This window comes from Halichoerus grypus, chromosome 15 (assembly GCF_964656455.1).
Source record: "Halichoerus grypus chromosome 15, mHalGry1.hap1.1, whole genome shotgun sequence".
NCBI classification, from domain to species: Eukaryota; Metazoa; Chordata; class Mammalia; order Carnivora; family Phocidae; genus Halichoerus; species Halichoerus grypus.
This window is the reverse complement of record NC_135726.1, coordinates 23859132-23876666: the sequence shown is the minus strand read 5'-3', so window position 1 is coordinate 23876666 and position 17535 is coordinate 23859132. Positions and strand designations below refer to the sequence as shown.

The window sequence follows — 17535 nt, the reverse complement described above, 5'->3', positions numbered from 1 at the left end:
CAATTGATCCCTTTAAGCTTTCAAAATGAAGACTTTCTCTCTTAGGTTTTGCCATGTTCTTGCAAATCTCAAATGATAAAACAGCAGATGGTTCTCATTGCCCCCACTCTAAATAAGACTAGAAAATTATGGATTATGCCATACATAATTTATAGTATTTAAGAGAAAGGCAACCTGATAGAAATACATTTTAATGAACACCTACCGAACACTAGGCTTTATGGTATTTAATTTACATGTAATTGTAATTCTCACAAAGGTGTAATGGGGTAGGAAATATTAACCTTTTTTTGCAATCAAGGAACTAAGGTCAGAAGGTTGAAAATAAATGAAAATAAAAAATCCCTCATGGAAAAATACATGTAGGAGAGGTGCTTGAGAGAGAAGTGGAATGGGAAATGTATTCAATTTATTCACTTTCTAGCAGGGAAAAATATTATTCCTAATAGTTCATGTTATATTCATACTTCAAATTTATTTTGAGTCTTATTATATTTTCATTTTATTTCATTTTTAATATGAATTGAATAATAGAACTTTTAGTTACAATTTTCTTATTGAATTACTTCAATCCTCCCCTCCCCCTGATGCTGAAGTGTATCCCAAATTTTACAGAACAGTTGGCTAAGAAAACCATATTTTTGTGATAGAGAAGGGCACGTGATATAGAATTGGCCAAGACTAAGTCCCCTTTTACATTAGCTAAGAATAAACATGTGCATTGACTCATAAAGGAATGTCTGTTATTTTAGATATTTTTATTAACGGACAGTCATCTTAGGTAGTAGCAGAAACAGTAAAGCTAGGGGCGCCTGGGTGGCTCAGATGTTAAGCATCTGCCTTAGGCTCAGGTCATGATGCCAGGGTCCTGGGATCGAGTCCCGCATCGGGCTCTCCGCTTGGCAGGAGCCTGCTTCTCCCTCTCCCTCTACTTGCTGCTCCCCCTGCTTGTGCTCTCTCTCTGTGTGTCAAATAAAATCTTTAAAAAAAAAAAAAAAAAGAAACAATAAAGCTAATACTTTTGAAATCCCTGTAGAAAATGACCACAATAGAGATTTGGTGTGGAGAAAAAAAAGGGTGTCTGGCAAAACTGATTTCATTGAATTTTCAATATTCTCCCCTATAAAGAAAATAAATATATTTATTCATTTATATATTTATTTATCTCAAATGAGCTCACTGCGAAGCACAAATATTTCTCTAACCAGAGGTTTCATATGTGAGCTGTTTGTTTGTTTTACCACTTCCAAACCTGTTTTCTCTTCCCAGTGAATCGAACCAACTTCTCTAATTTCAGCACCTTTGGAAAGGAAATCAGAGTCTCTGGTTGGAGCCATCAAATTGGCCACAGGTGTGTGTTTAGTGATGCAGGGAGAAGAATGAGGATAGGGAACCCGCAAGACATTATCTCTCTGTTCAGTGCCCCCGAGTCCACTCTTGGAAGGGGATCCAGGGTCCACTCTTCCTGAATGCTATATGATCATGCTGCATGGGTTACTTAAGGCTGAAAGAAGTTTGATGGGAGGGTGACTGTCTGTGTGTGTCAGAGGGAGCTCCTGCCAGTGTTTACTTTGAGGTAATTTTACTGAATTTTTGTGAGGGCCATTAACTACAGAAGAGTGAGATTGCATGCACATTTTTATTGCATATCCACAAACCAACCATATCCTTTAAAAATAAGGAATTGAGAACCTGTTTTCATGTATTAAAAAAAAGTTTTGAATAGACATTTTGCAAGAGAATACTGATTGAAAAGCACATGTGGAAATATTCTACCTCTCAGCAATCAAATAAATACAAACCCAGCTTCAGTGTTAGAGAAAATGAGCAAATGTAAAAGTTAGAATATCTAATATAAGAATGCTTACAGTTTTACCTGGATGGTGAGGCAAAAATCAAGGTAAACTTATCAGAAAATGTCACAAAATATATCAAACTCTTAGACATGTCCATAACCCTTAACACTTAATCTTATTTCTGGCAATAAATTCTGAGAATTCAACAAACAAAAAATCAAAATCAGCTAAAAGTTAAAATATTCACATTAATATCCATATAGTATAGCCTTTTTAAAATTTTGAACGGTTGGAAATGGCACATATGATTGAAAGAAGAAGAATGAACAAATAAATTATGGCATGCTTTATATGAGGAAAAAGTACTCAAGGATTAACTTTGCCTTTGCAAAATATTTTAATATAATGGAAACATGTTTGCTTTATATTGTATAAAATGGTACATACTTTATACATGCAGTACTTCATATTATCTCAAAGTTATGTACAGTTTAGAATATAAAGCATGAGCAAAGTACAGATTTCCCCACTATTTAAAAGTAGAGTTTTCCTACGAAACCTTTTGTAAGCTAAAATGGCATAAAGCAAAAAAAAAACCAATTACCATTTCGTAAAAGTGAAAATTTTCTTCAGATTTCTTTTGGTTAGTGAAAATAGGTAGCTCTAATGTAGGTTTTTCATAAAAGCAAAGTGGCGTAAAGCAAACGGGGGATAATAGCAGGAGGAAATAGTGGGGAAACCTGTATACCGAAAATGTTATAAAATTATTAGTGACTACATCCAATACGATAGGTACTCTTTTTTCCCTATTTTTCTATTTTCTATATCCCAAATATTTTCTCATGAGCACATATCAGTTTTTAAAGTGAATAAAAATAAATCTCATCAAAATTATTTTTCACATGAACCTTAGAATTTGGAAGGCTTTTTGAGTAGGATCTATCATTTTAACTAAAATCTCAAATAATCTAGTAACTCCCACCTCCCCTTCCCCCCCCCAGTTTTGAAAGATGTCATCTAAATTGCATGGATTACTCCTCCACAAAACTAGATTACATCCCCAATTCATTATTATTTTAGAAAACTCACCGTTCAAACACCTACAACATGGGCCATTGTTCATATCGAACTTAATTAGAAAACAGTTTGGATGTTGGAGGAATTCCTAATTTAAATCAATTAAAGGGAAAGTTGTCAAGTTCATTTTGGGTTTGTTTTTCTCTACTCTCACAGCAGGACTGAAGAGATTTGTCTCCCCCAATCTCCTTGTCTTCTTCCAGGATTATGTCATAGTGTTCAGTGTGTAAATCTAGGAACTTATGGTGGCAATTAGCATCTGAGACTCCTGCCACAGCTAGGAGAAGGAGCCTGGGTGACAAACGAATCCATCCCAGGATTTCATGCTGGAAATTCTCTGATGGGTGCTTTCATTCAGAAATGACATATCTCTAGTTGGTGGGGCAAGGCAACCCCGTACTCTAGTCCTATTTCCGTTCTCTGTTGAGAGCTCTTCTTCCTTCCCTCCCCATGCCCTAAATCCTATTGTGTCACAGTTAATCTAGTTATCAAATGGAAAAAGCATGTCAGATAGTGACTATTTAAGGAGCACATCCCTTTCACTGAGTATATCATTACAGGTCCTTTACTTCCGCATTGCTAAAATAAGATTCTTTGCCTTATCTGTCACTTACCCATATCCTTGCTGGCATAAAATATGTGTTCCCTTTCCACCCAACTTAGATGGAACTACTTTCTTTGTACTAATTTCAGTCATTTTCATGCCCGTTAAAATCATTATCTGCCAAGCAAAGGGGGCAAGATATATTCTATATAGTGAATATATGTATGTGTATATATAGTGAATATATATATATATATATATATATTCATTCTAAAATTGGGGCATATGATCATGATCATTTATATATCTGCCTTATCTCTCAGGCCCATGAGAACAGGGACCAAGTTTTAACAATCTTTAGTATACTGAGATATAGATTACTCTCAGTTTATTACTTTGAGTGAACTAATGAATGAAAAAATAACAGCTGTCTCATATTACTTTTGACTACAAAAGCAATAGAAGATTTCAAAATGATGCAATTCCTGAAATCGTTTAATGATTTGAGAAAATAATCCAGGATATTTGAAAGGAAACATATCTTTAAATTCTAGATTTATAGTCTGTTACAGATAGAGTAAATCAAAAGAAATTTCTAGACAAGAGACTAGAAAATCCAGACTAAATTATGGTTATGCATTTAGGATATTTAATGGAAAATCCTGTGGTCATTTTGCAATATATACAAATTGAAATTTGAAAGTCGGTAGATTAGAAGACTCTTCAGAGTTTCTACCGCTATAGTCAAAGTAGATGTAAAAGCTAATACAATTACCCAAGTAATTAAGGCGATTATATTTTCTTTTCCCCTTATATAACTTATGTGTAGCTTTGTCCTCTATCAGATTATAAACTCCGTGAAGTTAGAAATCTCACTCTTGAGTTTCAAGAATTGCCCCTCCTGAACTGTGTCTTAGTAGATACTCATTTGGTTGATTATTGTCAGCTAGATCCTGCAGAACGAACAGGCTCCAGAGATGATCAGTTACTTTCCTTCTCGGTAGCTTTTTCGAGTGTCTCAGTGCCCGTTTACCAGAATCCTCTCTGAAGGGCTGGTCCAATATGGAAGAGCCCAGGGTGGAGAGGGTGTACTGCTGAAACAAGAGAGGTCTAAGGCATACCACTAGCTTTTTTAAAAAAAACTTTACTCTGCTTTAAAATCATCTTGGACCCTTTTTAAAGGAAGATTTCTAGGCTTGCCCCCAGATATTCTAATTCAATGTTCCTGAACTATAGCCCAGAAATACACATTTTATTTTATGTACTTTTTTTTTTTGTATTGAGATATAACTGACATACAACATTATATAAGTTTCAGGTATACAGCATAATAATTTGATATTTGTATATATTGCAAAATGACCACAATAAGTCTAGGTATCATATATATATGTTATAAAATGTATTAGGGAGAATACTGAGATTTTGCTACATAAATAGCTATAGAATGGGATGGGATGACTGAAGGGAGCAGCTGTTGTCTCCGTCTGCACAGGTCCTAGGAACTCATGGGCAGGGGAATTGGGTGGGGGTGGGGGGATTGTGGTCATGACCAGAGGGAGAGAGGTTCCCCTGTATACTATCTGATAAGAGAAAAAGGGAGAAAGGGACACTAACAGCTGTTGACTGTCAGCTAGGCAGCTCCAGCAGACAGGGTGTCCAGGGTCAGCAGGACCAAGCTCCAACTGGTCAGCATCTTCCCTTCCTCCCTTCAAACCAGTACTTGTCAGATGTCCCACAAAGGACACTCTCCAGGCTGACAGTAGCAGTCACTTTTGTACCACCCTGTGGTCACTCCGACAGGTGTCTGGCACCTTGAGCTTCTTCGATCTCATTCATGTCCATCAGCTTTCCCTGCACCTTCTTGAACTCATTCCCACTCAGGAATACAGGGGCCATCTGCTACTCATTGGGTGGCTGAATGGAGACGTGGAACTGTTGGGTTTGGATTCACAGCTGCAAGTTGAGCACCTAGGTTGAGTCACAGAAATTAAAGACCGTGACAGCAGTCGCAGATTCTCTGGGTGCTAGGGACTCAATTTCAGGGTGCTGATGCCAGAAGACAGTTTAAGGGGGACCCCATGCAGGCCCTTGATGGGGGTATTGTAGCTCTTGGAGAAGTGGGTTGCACAGATACAATGTGGGGCCCCTGGAGACAAAGGTGGGCTGCTGAAGGTCTAGTCCACAGCCAGCCCCTCACCAGCTACGAGGGGCAGCAGCTCCTGCCTTCCAACCCTGACACTAGAAGGGCAGCAAGGGCATCAGGGGAGAGTCTTTGAATGTCAGACCCTCCAGGTCAGCAGCCAGACAGGTGAACACAACCATGGTGGGAGACACAGGCTGGACAGTAGGAGGGGGAAGTCCTCTAGATCAAACAAAGACATTTCTTTGGCTACAGGAGTACATGATCCACTGGGACGTTTTTTGTTTTGTTTTGTTTTTGTTTTGTTTTGTTTGTTTTCCTTCTTCTTCTTTTCAGGAGGCAGGTTCCTCCTGCTCTTCCTCGGGATCCAATGTCCTCTCAAACTCTGTTGAACTACAGCTGGTATCTCTGCCCTCATCCAAAGACAAGCCTCTCCTTGTCCTTCTGGCACCTTCTTCATCTTCCTCTCTTCATCTTCCTCCTCACTGTGTTCATTCTCACTCCCTCTCCCTTTCTCCTCACCCTCATCTTGGTCTTCATTATTGGACTCACTGCTGGAGTCTTCAGCTGCTCTAGCTGCTGCTCTCACTGACTGACTCAGTCTTGAACTCTGGGAGTCTATCTGTGGACTCTGTGGGGCCTGACTCCTCTTCTTCTCCTTCCTCTTCTTCCATTTTGAGCACTTGGTCCATTTAGGTACCTCCACGTTGCATGCAGATGTGTTTGGATCTTCCTCTGACCAGTTTGGACTGGGTAGCCTGTGGCCTTGGCATTTAATGGGTGGGATAGTGAGCCCAGCTGGAAGTGGTCTGGTCTTTGAAGGATGACTGCAAGCCTGGGGCTGGTTTGGGTGCCAGGAAGAGCTTCTTGGCATGGAGGCTGAGGGCTCCACCCTACTCTGAAGAGAGGATAAACTGCCAGGTGAAGTGTGCTAGGTCACAGATATCACAGTTCTGGAGGGACTTGGTCAGATTTAGCATATACTGGGTCAACAGCTTGGTCTGCTTAGGGTTGGTCAGGTAGAGCTTGGCCACCAGGTTGATGACCTGCAGTTTGTGGATGTCTTGCTCTGCTGAGGGATTTGGCCATTTTCCCCAGGACATCAGGTGAATACTGGAGACATGCTCACTGTACTCACCAATGAGCCACAGGATGCTGGCTCAGGCCATGAGCACTTAGGTGTTATCTGTGAGCTTTGCCAGCTTAAGACCTCCTCATGCTGTGGGGCTGCATCTGCAACAGCTTCTTAATGATGACCACTGACTCTGTGATGAATAGTTCATCACAGTGAAACAGTAGCTACACCAGGCCAGTGAGGCAGGTGTCACAGACTCGTCCTATGTTAGTTGCACACCATCCAGTGGCCTGGATCATGGTGCCATAAAGTCCTTGTCCATGCTGTGAATATAGGTCTGGAATTTCTGTAGGACAGTAAGGATTCTAGTTTCATTAACTAGGTTGTTCAGCACTTCCAGCTTTAGGGTTTTGATCTGGGTGGAGTTGATTGATCTGATACAGAGGCTTTTCAGGTAGGATTGAAACACACTGGATGCTCAGTGGACATGGTGGCCACGTACTGAACCTTATTGTAGAGAGGACAGGGTCAGAGGTACTGGGAACTTGGGCTGGGGCAAAGGGTGCTAGGTGTGGGGAAGAGAGGTGGACCAAATAGAATGGAGTAGAAAACAAGTTGGAGGAGGGCAACAGTAGGAAGAGGGCAGGACTGGGGTCAGTGCCCGGGTACGTGGGCCAGGATAGAGAGGCTGGATCTAGGCCCAGCATTCTGGAGAAGACTTTTTTTTTTCTTTTGACCACAAAATATTTTATTTAACAATTTGCATTTTGGAAAAACAGAAACTCCTGCCTCAGAGGAAGCTTTTTGAATCAAAAGTCCCTGGCAATTGTGACAGAGAACAATGGGCAGGGCTGGACTGGAAGAAGCTGAGGGAGCCAGGAGGGTCTCACCTCACAGGAATCACATCAAGTGCTGGCCAAGGATACAAGAGACTGCTCCACCAACGAGGCCAGGCCTTCAAAGTGACAAGAATAAATGAATCCGGTCATACAAGCCTCTAGAACATTTTGGAAAACATTCTGTGGGTCTTTCCTAGATGATCAAGTGAATCAGAAAAATGGAAAGACCTGTGCTAATGACACATTCACAGTTTCTACACTTAGATTTAAAACACCAAGCAAACTATGTTCTCCCAGCAGAACATACAGAAATTATCAGCTAATGATTTTTTAAAGATTTATTTATTTATTTGAGAGAGCGCGCGCGCGCGCACGTGTGCGTAGGCGAGCATTTGTGCGCACCAGCTGTGGGGGAGGGGAGTAGGTAGGGACTGAGGGAGAGGAGACACTCTTCAAGCAGATTCCCCTCCCTACCCTGATATCAGGGCCTGAGCCGAAACCAAGAGCCACACAACTGACTGAGCCACCCAGGCGCCCCTCCTAATAATTTTTATAAATATTTAAACCCTTCTTCAGTCTGTTCAGACTTAAGAATGTAACTAGTTTTTTTTTTTATTTATTAGACAGACACAGCGAGAGAGGGAACACAAGCAGGGGGAGAGGGAGAGGGAGAAGCAGGCCGCCACGGAGCAGGGAGCCCGATGCAGGGCTGGATCCCAGGAGACCTGAGCCGAAGGCAGACGCTTAATGACTGAGCCACAAAGAATGTAATTCTAGTTTTAAGAATAGTCTACGAAGGGGGCGACTGGGTGGCTCAGATGGTTAGGCGTCTGCCTTCGGCTCGGGTCATGATCCCAGGGTCCTGGGATCGAGCCCCACATCGGGCTCCTGGCTCAGCGGGGAGTCTGCTTCTCCCTCTCCCTCTGCCTCTCTCACTGCTCATGGTCTCTCTCTCTCTCTATCTCTGTGTCTCAAATGAATAAATAAAATATTAAAAAAAAAAAGAATAGTCTACGAAGCCTCAAAACTTTGAGTCCACTAAGAGGAAGTTTTCCTTTGCACTTTAATTTACGGCTAATAATCAACCTATCAGCTAAGGAAGAGCTTAGGGTGAAAGGAATTCCCGGATGTAGATGATGGGTGGCACCTGGCGGGGGAGGAGCCTAGAGTTAAAAGATGGTGGGCAGCTGCTAGAGCAGGGCGGAAGGAGAGCGTGGAGGAGCTGTCTGCCTGCCAGCGTCCCCTAGATGTGTGTTAAATTAGATGCCTGCCCTCCTCAGGCCGATGCTTTCAGATTAGCAAATGAGCGTCTTTCCCAGAAGGTCTGGACACCTCGGGAACCGCTGTCTCTGCGCTGAGCCCGGGGCAGGTGAGTCCACGGTTCTCAGATTGTTACGTAGCCTTGTGAATCTCGGCGCCTGGAGCCCTCCTGGTTTTCAAAAGTGAGATGTTTTGGGGGCTTCTCCCTCAGCTGCAGATCTTAAAAGTTGGGGCGACTGGTGTGGGGTTCAAACCCTTTGCATTCGGGGAGAAACTCCTGGTTTTGAGTTCCGCTGGGACTGTAGGTGGCTATGGACGCCAGGGGGTGGGCGGGGGTGGGCGGCCCGTGGTGAGACCGTGCCTCGGACTCCTACCTGCTTCTGTGTGGGCCTTCTTTCCTGGGATAGGCAGGAGTTGCGCACACAAGCTTTTAGGTTTTTTTTTAGAGGAAGTTGTTCTATATCTAGACGCAGATTTGGTCTGTCGGTGGGATGAAGTGAGTTGAGGTGCTTTTTACGTTGCCGTCTTGAACCCGGTCAAGTTCTGGAGGCTGGAAGCCCTAGAGCAAGGTGCTGGCACGGTTGGGTGAGGGCCCTACACATTTTAAACAAGCGTTAACTATTCTTTTACAAATGGGTGGTAATGTGGAGAACAAAGGCAAAAGAAATATAGAAAAAATTTAAATTTCCTTACAATTTACAGCTCATTGACGAGTACTTGAGACAGCAAAGTGACCTTCCTCAAGGAGCTTTCCTATCTCCATGTTAAGACTTTGCTAGAAGAAAAGGCAACCTTAGCTTGACATTAGCCACACCTCCAGGATCCTGTGTGGTTTTTAACATATGAAATCCCTTTGGAAGCCTCCTTTATCTCTACCCTTCGCCCCCACTCCCCCAAGATATGTGTTAGCGACTATCTTCCAAACATGTGGTCCACTGATAACGCATCTAAAAAGGGTCTCATGACTAAGGTTTTAGTAGGCAGCAGTAAATGACCTTAGCCTAATAATAGCTAGCCCCTCAAGGTTCTGAAAACCTTGCTTCCAAATTCTTTGAGACTTAGGCTCTCCTGACTCCTTCCCAACTTGAAAGTCTATAATCAGTCACTCCTCACAACCCCAGTGCAGCTCATTCTGCCCACGGGGCCTGTCCCTAGGCTTTAATAAAACCACCTGTTTAGGGCACCTGGGTGGCTCAGTGGGTTAAGCTTCTGACTCTTGGTTTTGCTCAGGTAATGATCTCAGGGTCATGAGATAGAGCCCTGTGGGTAAGGAGTTTGCTAAAGACTCTTTCTCCCCCCCTACTCTGCTTCTCCCCTGCTTGAGCTCTCTCTCAAGTAAATAAATAAAATCATAAAAAAAAAAAACCCACCTTTTTTTTGCACCGAGGATGTTTCAAGAATTCCTTCTTGACCTTTTGCTCCCAGACCCCAACATTTCAAATCATAATGTTTGTATTCTACCCCTCTGGTGCCAACTTACTAATTTACTGTATATCCATCTACCCATATATCTGCACGTAACTCTGGAATATCACTTCTTCTACCCCTCCTGCCCCCACTTAATAGCTCAGATCTTTCTCCTTCCTCTCTGAAGTTAATATAGAGAAAGCAGGGGGTGATCTTGCTCAGGCAATCTTGGAAAACAGCAAAATAGGACTATTAATATGATGTTTTAGTTCTGGCTCCACAGAATTTTCCTTGAAGTATTGTTCCATCTCCAGATTGACACCTGACTCCATCACCGTAACAATTCATGTCCCCTTAAAAATATTCAGGCATAATCTGAAGAAGTAAACAGGATTATCACTGGCGTCTCGTCTCAAAAGCTATGTCTTCTTGTGAGTTTTGGCATGTATTAATGCTCCAACAACCTGTGTAAGGGTCTAGAGGCAGAGGGCTTCTCACCATCTTCGTACTGGAATGATAGAAAACACACATAGCAAATGAGGTAGAGTTAACAAACAAAAACCAATTATGTTCAAAATATAGCAACTGTATGTTTGCAGGTATTTGTAAACGCTTAGGGACATTTTTTTTTTTTCTCTCAGAAAACATACCCTGAACTTTCCTGGGCCTTCCCCAGGGAAGGGAAGTAGGATTTGGGAATAGTCATCTGGCCTTTATTATTTTAATAGTTTTCTGTTAGTGTCATTATTGCAAAATTTAGGTTGCTTTCATTTTGTTTTGCAATTGTCACATGTTCCAGTACATCCTGAATATATATTTTTAAAGTTCGCAATGGTAATAAGTTTAAAAATAGTTTACCTTTATGTATACAAATAACAATAGGAGATTTATAACAAGAAATGTCTCCAGCATAAAAATTTTTTTTTAAATAAACAGGTTACAGAAAGATGACTGGTTGCAATGAGAGATTATCTGTCCATTAAGGTGTGTATTAGGCAGAATTCATTCCAGTTAAAATGAAGCATTTAAGCCTCTTTCACGAATTTATCTATAGAAATTTCCTGGGAGCATTTTGGAAGAGGGTTTTTTTCCCCCAGTGTCTCACCTGGAAGGAGGTGAGGTAGCTCTTGTCTGAAGTACAGCATCTCTGAAAAGACCCAGAGTTATATACAGATATATGGATAGATGGATGTATTAGTAAATTGTTATGAAACCATCTTGACAGATGTAAGGCTACAAATGTACATATATACATACACACATGCCATAGCATGGTATCGACTTCTCTTCACAGTAGGCACTCTTTATTGGCTGAGATTGACCTAGGGAATGGCAATTGGCACCAGAGGAGTAGAATTACAAACATTATGATCACTGTAGCATGACCGAGAGAGAGAGAGAAAGGAGATGCTGAGCCATGGCGTTCAGGTTGAAGCCGTAGGTCTAAACCTTGGCTGTCCATTACAATTGCCTAGGGAGCTTTCAAAACGACATAGTAGAGCCCCACCCTCATAGATTCTGATTTAATGCTCTAGAAGGGGCTTTGGCAGTATTACCTTTAAAAGCTCCCCAGTTGATTCTAATGTGCAAGTAGGGTTGCAAATCACTAGATTAGAAAAAAAGAATACATCATAGTGGGTGGCAAAGTATATATTAGTAGAGCAAATGTGATAGTGATCAGTTAATAAACATTGCAAACTGGAAAAATACTATGATCACTTATAAGACCAGGCATAAGTCATGCTAGTAAGGATTCTGAAGCCTGAAAGAAACCGAGTTGTAGTACACACCAGGGTAGCCCAGCACCTGAGGACACATTAAAAAGGAGAAGAAAGACCAGACCAGCACAGAGATAATTTATTCATCCTACAATCTGGACACTACTATCTCAATTACACTGGCTCACGGTTCTTCTCAGTTTCTTACCGAGAAAGAACTAGTCAATCGTTTTGTAACCTGCTATATGCCCCCATGTAGTCTGTTATCTATATTTACAGTCAGGTTAACATAGAGTAAAACACTCAGGGTTCTCATTACACATTTGGGCATATTGGATCTAGGTAAATCTTTTCAGTTCTATTCTGGAGAGGTTACTTTGTAATAAAACCCGTCCTAAATTCTGGTTGATACGGTTCAATAAACATTTATTGGTCATCTAATAGGAGTTGAGTATAGAGCATCTATTCAGTAAAATCATAAAAATCCCTGCTGTCAAAAGAGGTTACATTATAAGTGAGGGCAGGTCAGTTCAGCAGGGAAGGCACTTCTTTTTGAGGTATTTTTACCTAGTGATAAGTACCATGAATTAAATGAAGCAGAGTCTTGTGGTAGAGCACTTGGGGTGGGAATGATTCCGGGGTCTCTAGATAGGTTGGTGAGGGAAAATAGGTGAAATGAAATCTGAGTGAGTCCAACAAAAATCTGGGACAAAGGATGTTCCAGAGGACAGCAGATATAAAAGCTCCGGACAGAAAAGGAGTTATTAACATCAGCTGGGTCAGAGGATTCACCTGAAAAGTAGTTCAGTGGCCAAGTAAGTGCTTACCCCCTAATCCTCTTCTGATACACGAAACAGGTTCAGGGCTGTTCCTGAGAACTTTCTGTTTTGCTTAATCAAGAACTACCCAAATTCAGATGTCCTACCTAACTCCTCACCCGAGGCTGAAGACAAGCACATAGACGTAAAGTCTCATGCTCATATATTTATCGCACACAGCCTCACAGTGCTCAGTGGGAGGCTAGTTTGGTAATCACACCTATGAATAATTGATCTGGATGATTCTGTCTTCATTATCGAAAGCACAGCCTTAGGACTATCTCAATCAAGTACTGGCTTTCTGTAATTCTGTATTTCAAGTATTTTTCCCACATACTCTGCCCTGGTTTTCTTGGGTCCATCTGTTTCCTCCCTTGCACTGTTTTGTTAGTTGGGGAAAACAAGAGTGGGGCTTTCACCCCTTGCATATATCAAGTTTTATGCATGCACATCATAATCATCCTGGCCCTCTTGTTGACTCAGATTTCTATAGGCATGAGGCTTTTAGAAGTTTATGCTACTGTTAACAAAATAAGCAGATAAATAAAGGATTTGCTAGGCTCCAGAAGCTGATACACTATTCACAACTTGGATGATTTTCCATATTATTAAATAAGGGGCAAGTACCTTTTTACATTTTGATTTTTCATGTTTTTAATATATCTTCATGTTATTTGATGGAGTTTGATATTTAAATACTCTTCGTTCTGTTTGCGTGTTTTTAACTTTAATCCTTCTTGAAGTCATCCTGCAGACAAGCATGAGGCTTTTGGATTACTTGTTTTTTGATTATTGTTACCTTTAATTGTAATGCTAAAATTTTGATAACATTTTACTATATAATAACCCAGTAACTCAAATCATATTTTTGGCTTAGAAGGCTTGAATTTTTAACAGAGCAAGTGGGGGATTATCAAGGTCTATAATGATTTTATCTGGAAAAGTTCAACACTATCATTCTAGTATTGACTGTTGTGATTAAGTTAACCATCTTATTCATTCAGTCTGTTAAAAAACAAATAAACAAAAACCTTAATTGGTACCTGGGTGGCTCAGTCGGTTGAGCCTCTGACTCTTGATTTTGGCTCAGGTCATGATCTAAAGGTTGTGGGATTGAGCCCTGTGTCGGGCTTGTTGGGCTTTGTGCTCAATGCTGAGTCTACTTGTCCCTCTCCCCTCTCTCTGTCTCTCAAATAAATAAATAAAATCTTAAGGAAAAAAAGGCCTTGAAACACTGAGAGTGTAGATAGGTGTTTTGTTGGTGAAGGAAAGATTCAGTGATTTTATAGTAAAAAAGAACTAAAAAAATATAAATGTTTTTCTTTATCTATGATAGAGTTGTCTCATGGGAACCACCTGTAATAAATTTTAAACTTGAAAATACTCATCTTCTTGGTTCAGACAACAGTATATCTTCACCTTCTGCCATTTGATATTAAAATATATCTAGGGTGAAGACCAGGTAATTTCTTTCCTGAAGTAATAAAGATCACTTTATTCTTTTTAAGGCTTTCAGTTAGTTTTTTATTATTTGAAGATAATTTTCTAAGTTATGTCTAGTAGCTGTCTGTAAATAAATCCAGAACCTGTATTTATTAAAACTTCTATCAGCAGTCATTCCAAATTATTTTAATACTATTTATTATTAGTCTAATACCTAGATTATACTTAGCAATTTTTATAGATTTAAGAAAATAATCCATATTTAATTCAGACGATAAAATGTTATTAGAATTTTTTTGTAAGGTGGGATGGTGATGGTCAGCATATGAAAGTTGAATATAAGGAGTTTACATTTTGAACCTAGAATGGTTTTTGGCACATATTTGGCACTCAATAAGTAGGGTGGTTGGAAGGAAGGAAGGAAACTGAGTTCTATTACTTTCTATCTGAGATAGTATTTTTTTCTTTTTTCCAAGATATATGAAGCTTATTATATGCCCTAAATGACAAGGCTCTGTTTTCCAAAGTTTTTGTTATATTTTACTGGAATGGCCATTTTTGCAGTATATGTGGTATGAGATATAAAGAACAAGAGAGACTAAAAAGGTTTTTCTATCTTATTTCTGTAGCTAGTCTTAAGAGGGTAGTAGTTAATTTTATTTTATTGTTGAGAAGGAATAAACTTGATCTCTGTCAATTATGGGGGGAGTGGAGTGCACACATATCTGGCAGTTTCACACATAAGTAGTTATTGCTGGATTCAAAAATTCCCAAATAAATCAAGTTCAGTACTAACTTTGAACACATAGCTGTATTTTAAAAGTTTAAAGAGTCAATTGAATTATCTGTTTATCAAAGTCATATGCTTTTTTTCCCTTGGATTTCAAAACTGGACTAGGCATATCATGAAAACAGAATTTTCATAAAGATTGTAAAATATATAGACAAGAGATATCTAAGCAAATGAAAAATCAAATTGTGTTTCTAAATCAATAAAAGCAATAACAAGAAAAATTCCAAATATAGATAAAGTTTTGTTTCATGCCTTCAATCAAGTAGGCTGTCTGTGCAGTTTAATGAGCCTTTCATATTATTGAACTAGCTTACCAATTTATAACAGAAAGTGGAATTTAGACTGGGTCTACAGAACAACATTCATGTGTATGAATGGTGAAAAAAGCTGCTTTATACATCAGGAAAGTATGAAATTCAGGGGTAAAATAAAAGAAGAGCTTTCCCTTCTTCCCTAATTACTTTGTCCATTTATTGCATCAATATGAATTCATGGAGTCCTAATTGATTTAATGGATTATAATATAATATAATGATTTATTTAGATGCTCAAATTTGTCCGGAATGGGAGTCCCATCAGTGTGCTTTTGTGTCCTTCTGAGAAGTCTCCATCATTTCTCATTGTACATCTTTAAATTATAACTTAAGTAATGTTATATGACTTCCTGTATACTTCTATTCTGCCCCCTGCTGGCGGTGATAACACTGTTGTCATTCATACTTTTAACTTCTAAATATGTTTATAGGTCTTACAAAACACTATTATTTTTTATCATACACATTTGATTCATTTTATAGGTATTGAAAAGAAGGGAAAAATAAAATAAATAAAAAATAAAATAAAAATAAAAAGAAGAGGAAAATATGTTATAATTACCACATATTTATTATTTCTGGTGCCCTTAATTGCTTTCTGTAGGTACATATTTCCATCTGCTATTATTTTCCTTCTGTATGAAGAACTCCTTTAGCATTTTCTTGTAGCATAGGTTTGCTGGTGATGAATTCTTTTAGCTTTCTATATCTAAGAAAGTCTTTATTTCATCATTTTTCTATGTTAATTCTAGGTTGACCATTTCTTTAGTAGAATAATTGTTCTCTTGTTCTCTTCTGGCTTGCATTGTTTCTGATGAGAAATCTACCATTCTTTTGTTTAAAATCTACTTTTCCCTAGCTGCTTGCAAGACTTGCCCTTTATCATAGTAATTAAACAATTGGTTTAAGATGTGCTATTGCATTGTTTTCTTCATGTTTCTGGTACTTGGGATTTATGAAGTTTATTGGATCTGTGGGCTTATAGTTTTCATCAAATTTGGAAGAAAATCAGCCATTATATCCTCAAATTTTTTTTTAATTTTAATTTTATTTATGTATTTTATCCTGCCCTGATTTATTTTCCTTTGACTCCAGTTAAACAGGTGGTAGTCCACTTGTAGTTACCCCATGGCTCACTGATGATAGATTCTTTTTTTTTTTTTAAAGATTTTATTTATTTATTTGACAGAGAGAGAGAGAGCGAGAGAGGGAACACAAGCAGGGGGAGTGGGAGAGGGAGAAGCAGGCCTCCTGTGGAGCAGGGAGCCTGATGTGGGACTCGATCCCAGGACCCCGGGATCACGACCCGAGCCGAAGGCAGACGCCTAAGGACCAAGCCACCCAGACGCCCCTGATGATAGATTCTTTATTTTGTGTCTTTTTCCTCTCTGTGTTGCATTTTGCATAGATTCTGTTGCTATATCTTCAGGTTCTTAAATCTTTTCTCCTGAAGCATCTATTCTGTCAATGAAAACCAATGTGTTTTTCAAGGCAGACACTATACTTTTCACATGTAGAAGCTTAATTTGTTTTTCTTTGTTTTGTATGCTACTTATGTTCATTTTGCTACTTAACATTTTTAATGTTTCCCCTTTTTTCTTGAACATATAGAAATGTAATCATAATATTTTTAATGTCCTTGTCTAGTAATTCTATAGGCATATGTTGGAGGTATTATGAGTTGAGTTTCAGACTACTCAATAAAGTGAATATCACAGTAAAGTGAGTCAATAAAATTTTTAGTTCCCAATACATATAAAAATTGTGTTTATACTATACTGTTGTCTATTAAGTGTGCAATAGCATTATGTCTTAAAAAGTATACATATTAATTTAAAAATTAAGTTAAAATACTTTAATGCAAAATACTTAATAAAATTATAAATATAAAATAATATAAATATAAATCTAACCACCTCGGCAAGTCATAACCATGGATCACAAATCACCATAGCAAATGTAATAATGAAAAAGTTTGAAATACTGTGAGAATTACCAAAATGTGTCACAGAGACTTGAAGTGAACAAACACTGTTGGAAAAAATGGTGCCAACAGATCTACCAAACCTTCAGTTTGTAAAAAAATGCAATTATTTGTGAAGTGCAATAAAAGGAGGTATGCCTGTATCTGGGTTGTTTCTTGGTCTGTTTCTGTTGCATTTTTTTTTCTTTAAGGATCATACCTTCCTGATTCTTTAACTGGCAGTTTTTAATGAAATGCCATACACTGTGACTTTTAAATTTGTTGTTGCTGGATAGTTCTGTATATCTTTAAATGTTCTTGAACTTTGTGCTAGAACACAGTTAA

General features: G+C 39.1%; 1 pseudogene; it reads right to left on the bottom strand.

Moving 5' to 3' along the window:
• Nucleotides 1-5029: 5029 nt before the first annotated feature.
• The window catches only part of LOC118530256 (AP-3 complex subunit beta-2 pseudogene), a 59615-nt pseudogene continuing 47109 nt past the window's right edge, over nt 5030-17535 (bottom strand).